Below are 5522 nucleotides of genomic sequence, written 5' to 3'. Positions count from 1 at the left end.
CAACTCTGGGTTTTTCATCAAGAATGCTCGAAAGTCCACTATTCCATTGAACATCCATATTTTCCCCTGGAACATGATACTCAGTTCTGCTGGGTGGGTGATACTCAGATTTAATCCCAGCTCCTTTACCTCTGGAATATCATATTTCAAGCCCTTTGATCCCTCAATGTGGATACAGCCAGGTCCTGAATTATCCCGATTGTGTTTCCACAATTTTTAAATTGTTTCTTCCTGGCTGCTTGCAATATTTTCTCCTTGATTTGGGAACTCTAGAACCTGGCTATAATATTCCAAGGAGTTTTCTTTTTGGGATCTTTTTCAGGAGGTGATCAGCGGACTCTTTCAACCTCTCTTTTGCCTTCTGGTTCTAAAACATTGGCAATTTTTCTTGAGAATTTCTTGAAGGATGATTTCTGGGTACTTTTTTTTGATCATGGCTTTCAGGTAGTCCAGTAATTTTTAAATTCTCTCTCCTGGATCTATTTTCTAGGTCAGTGGTTTTTCCAATGAGTTATTTCACATTGCCTTCTATTCTTTCTTTTTTTTTTTTTTTTGGATCTGTTTAACAGCATCTTGATTTTTCATGAAGTCACTCGCTTCCATTTGCTCCAATCTAATTCTGAAGGAATGATTCTCTTCAATGAGTTTTTAAGATTCTTTTACCATCTGGCAAATTCGGCTTTTTAAGGCATTCTTCTCATCTTTGTCTTTTTGAGCCTCTTTTTGCCATCTGAGTTAGTCTATTTTTAAGGTGTTATTTTCTTCAGTCAGGCTGTTGACTCTCATTTCATAATTTTCTTCCATGGTTGCCATTTCTATTCCAAATTTTTCCTCCACTTCTCTTATTTGATATTCAAAATCTTCTTAAACTCCTTTATGCCCTGTAGTCACCTTATTCTTTTGTTGGAATCTTTTGGTTCAGGAATTCTTACTTTGCTGTCTTCCTCCTGTTCCATGCCTTGATCCTTTTTGTCCCCAAAATACGAGTATAAATTTGGGTTGTGTAGCAGCAAGCACCCCAGTATCCCCAAGGTGGATACCAGCATTGGTTCTTAGATCTGCTTTTCTAAAGGAAAGCAACTTAAAATGGGTTAACAAGCTTACTTTAATCAATCAAACATATATCATTTACCTAGTTCAGGGGGAAAATGTCAGTAACATGAAGTTCAGAATATAAAGACAGAAGTTACAGGAAAACAGAAAAACCCATCAAACAGACAGGCCTTCAAATTGTCCAACCATTACATCCATATCTAATCCCAGTTACCAGAGAGGGAAGAATCAACATCTGGGTTTTAAAAGCCAAGGGGCCTCTCAACAATGGCTGCCCAGAGTATTATCTGGTCAAATCACAGAACACTTCTCAAAGTGAGCCCCAAAGCAAAGCTTCACATCAGGTCTTATTATAGCCTTCTCCTGGCTCAGAGAATGTATCAACCTTCTTGACCCATTGCCCAATCAAAAAGTATCTCCTGAAGAACAAGCCTCCCACCACAGGCTCCAGTTGCCCTCAAGCCTAGGGGCAGGGAAGAACTTAAAAACTTACATTCCCATTACATTGGGCTCCAAGATCTTTCAGGCCCATAGCATAGACAATTTACATTTGAATTAGCACTAAACATCTCTTAGGTCACATTTTCAAGATAATGAACTAAACTTACCAAAGTGGTCACAGGGCCTTAAACAAACACAAAGTTCATTGCATTATCACCTCAATTCAAAACAAGTGTCCAAATAAAATTTTCCTGGGGGGAGAGGTGTATTCTTCCCCTTACACAGCCCTTGCAGGCTTAGCAAGAGGGTGTGGTCTTTGGGTGTCCACAGCACTTCACCCCACCCACCCACCACAGACACAATCCATCCTCCGCCTGGGTCCCAAACTATGGGATGCAGCAAGAAAACATATTCAGTGATCCTGCTTTGCCTCACAGTCCTTATTTTGTATTGTGGCTGAATCCCAAACTCCTGGGTTCCTTCTCCTCCCATAGGCGGCAGCCAATCCTGGCTTCTGCCCCGGTCCTGATGCAGGTAGCTCACCATTCCTGCTCTCAGCTCAGGAAAGCCAGCTTGCAGGCCGTTCTTCTCTCCTATTCCATGGCTCCACAGAGTCACAGCTAGCACAATTGGGAAACGAACAATTATCCCAGCCCCCATACTTTCGTTTTACTCTGCAGATCCTGTTGGTGACACCATTTTGTAGCAGCAAGCACCCTAGCATCCCCAGGGTGGCTGCCAACAGAGGTTCTTAAATCTGCTTTTCTAAAGAAAAGTGACTCAATATGGGTTAACAAGCTTACTTTAATCAATCAAACATATATCGTTTACCTAGTTCAGGGGGAAAAGGTCAGCACCCCAAACTTCAGAATATACACACAGAAGTTACAGGAAAACAGAAAAACACATCAAGTAGACAGGCCTCCAAACTGTCCAACCATTACATCCATATCTAATTCCAGTTATCAGAGAGGGAAGCATCAACATCTGGGTTTTCAAAGCCGGGGGTCTCTCAACAATGGCTGCCCAGAGTCTCATCTGGTCAAATTATACAACACTTCTCAAAGTGAGCCCCAAAGCAAAGCTTCCCATCAGGCCTTATATAGCTTTCTCCTGGCTCATAGAATGTAACAACCTTCTTGACCCACTGCCCAATCACAAAGTATCTCCTGAAAAACAAGCATCCCACCACAGGCTCCAGGTGCATTTAAGCCCAGGGGCAAGGAAGATCTTAAAAACTTATATTACCATTACAGCTTGTTCTGTGTGCTTTGCTTCCTTTGCCTACTTATGTTGCCCCTCAATTGCTTGACTTTTGGGCTTTTAGACACAGAAGAACTCTGCTACCAGAAATGGGAGGTTTATCCCAAACACTGGGATTCTCTCAGCTGCTGAAGGTATTAGTTGGGTGCCCTCTCTGAAGCCTTCACCCCCTCTGGCAAGCTCTCACACACCCCAGAACCTCCACCCTAGACAGCAATCCAGATCCAAGCAGGTGAAAGCAAGAGTGATTACCCTCAGACTGCTTGCTTGCTTGGTCCCCCTACACTCTGCAGTGTAGGCCAGGAACTGAAGCTGCCACATGGCAATGGCCACAGATCCTCAACCTCTTCTCTCCCTGGGTGCAAAGGCTGGATCACAGTCTGAATTTCCACGTCCCAAAGTCCACACTGCACTGACTTCTCACTTTGTCCTTTGCACCTATGGGTTGGTAATTCTGGAAACTACCACAGATGCTGGTGATCTGAAGTACCTCCAGCCAGCGGCTGGTCAGGCCACCCTGGGGCTAAGACCTCTCGCTCAAGCAGGCCTGGGGTCAGCTCCCAGAACGCTACATTGTCCTCTTGCTGCTGACCTTGCTGGCTGTTCTCAGCAGGAGGTTAGCTTCTCTGTGTCATTTTGTGGGTTCTGTACCTCCAAAATTTGTCTAGAGTCATTTTTTACATGAATTGGGGGAGATGGGAGCCCGAGCTGCAAGGAAGTCCTGTTTCTACCCCGCCATCTTGACTCTGCCCCCCTTGCAAAGATTTTGCTAATGGATCAGCCTCCCAATGGGCAAAAGGTGAAATGTCTCTTAAAGTCTAAATATGTTTTTCATTGGGTTTATTATTGACCCACTTTTTTTTAAACTCTTAAGGCATTTATTAAGTCCTATACTGAGATTTCGCATTAACTAACCCATTCTGTGAGTTTTCCTCACATTTCTCTAGTTTAATATGTTACATAAAAACAACTTTTTCAGATATCAGTGTTTACCAGCAACCAAATAGTGAGTTCTCAAGGTCTGCCTCTTTGTTCCCTAAGTGAACCAGCTAGATGTTAATACTGCTCTGCCACAAGATGAAAGCTCCTAACTTAAAACCCATTGGAAAAGGAGTGAAACTTCTGCAAAGTGCACTTTAAGAAGAGGTACTTTTTGCTTATTAAAAAGAAACCAGTGAGTGAGTCCTCTCAAAATAATAAAAGGGATTATTTTACAGTTAAGCACATGATTTGGGGGTGAAGAATTCAGATGGTGCTGCTCTACTGGTATAGTACATGGGTTATTAATGGGGGTCCTCTTGTGGTCCCCCTTCATCAGGTATCACAAAGCCTTCATCTGTGACATAGAGAATCTCCACAATCCTCTGCAACACTGGATCACTTTCCCCTTCATTTTCCTGACAGATCAATTCAATATTCCTTAGCTTTCCAAAGTAGAAGTCTCTCTCTTTCTCCAAGTCTTCAACAGTGAGTTTCAATACATTGATCTGTTGGATTAATTCTGCTGACTCATCTTCTCCATTTCCCATACCTGGATTCTTTCTGACTATGCCAGGGCCTGTCTTGGAAGGTGCTGTAGTTCTCTGTATAGAAATGGGCCTCTGTGGAGCTGAACCACTGGAACTAAGAGGTTTTTTTGGCTTATTCAAAACTGGAGTCATGAGGGAGGGGGCTACTGCTGTTTCTTGGCCTTGTCAAGCTGCTACAGGGTCATAGTCTTTCCCATCATAGTTCGCATCAAAACATTTCTTGAACCATTGAACAAATTCAAAACTGTCCTGAAATTTTCCTTTCACTAACTTGTCCACAGGAATTATTTTATCAACACCCATCCTCTTAAAACCTGCTTGAAGGATCTTGAAGTTCTGAATGTATTCATGTTCCAGTTTTGCTTGAAATTTCACTTTCTTTAGAGCAATGGAACCAGGAAAAAGCATATCCATAAACTGACAATAGGCAACACCTGAACATAGGTGTTCAATCTTTGTCAAGGTCAACTGCATAGATTCATTGATCCAGGCCAGCATATCATGTCGACTCAAATTGTCACTAGTTACCGAAGTTGAATACACGTTAACTATCATCTTCGGCTTCTCGAAGCACTGTGTTTCCTATCTCGTCGGCCCCTCAGTTCCATCTAGGTCTCGTTCAAACTGCCCGATCCCGCCTGCGACTATTGACCCACTTTTTAAAAAAAGCTACATATTGAATTAATTCAGATAAGATCAGAAAATAAGTTCTTTTTCACTATTATTGTACTATTAGATATGTCTCTCTTTTATCCTGTAAATACATGTTGAAGCTAATTTGAGGATCTAAAAGACATGATTCTACTTACTAGACATGTAACTGCTATTCCATTGTATGTTACAGTCATCACTATAAAAGATCATATCTAGAAATTTTTTTTCTTATTGCTAGAATGATAGCACCAAGATTTGTCATGTAAATTATAAACATTTCTTTAGGCCAGTTTCAATATTAGATTATTTTTTTCTCCTCTCACTAACATTATTGAGAATATGTTATAACTTTAACTAATTTCTCCCCTTCCTAGTTGAAAGGGTCCCAGCAACATTCTTTCGCAGTCAAAACTCCTCTTTCCATAATGCCTTCAGCCAGCCTTACTTCTAGGTGCCAACAGAAATTATGCTTTATATTCTGGCTTTTTTTTTATTGCTGCTGATGGGAAAACTGCATTATTCCTTTCAAAAATAATATATATCTTTTTTCAAAATCAATCCATTTTTCTCTTAAGGGATTTT

At 41.3% G+C, this 5522-nt stretch overlaps 1 pseudogene; it reads right to left on the bottom strand.

Annotated features, from left to right (window-relative positions):
- Positions 1 to 4033: 4033 nt before the first annotated feature.
- Positions 4034 to 4854, bottom strand: LOC138171059 (microtubule-associated protein RP/EB family member 1 pseudogene; annotated as a pseudogene).
- Between the last annotated feature and the right edge of the window lie 668 nt (positions 4855 to 5522).

The sequence above is a fragment of the Petaurus breviceps genome, unplaced genomic scaffold, assembly GCF_028583685.1.
Source record: "Petaurus breviceps papuanus isolate PSGF00001 unplaced genomic scaffold, PetGlider_PUasm1.0 41, whole genome shotgun sequence".
Classification (NCBI taxonomy): Eukaryota; Metazoa; Chordata; class Mammalia; order Diprotodontia; family Petauridae; genus Petaurus; species Petaurus breviceps.
Note: the sequence above shows the minus strand (reverse complement) of the source record. Positions and strands in the feature narration are given on the sequence as shown.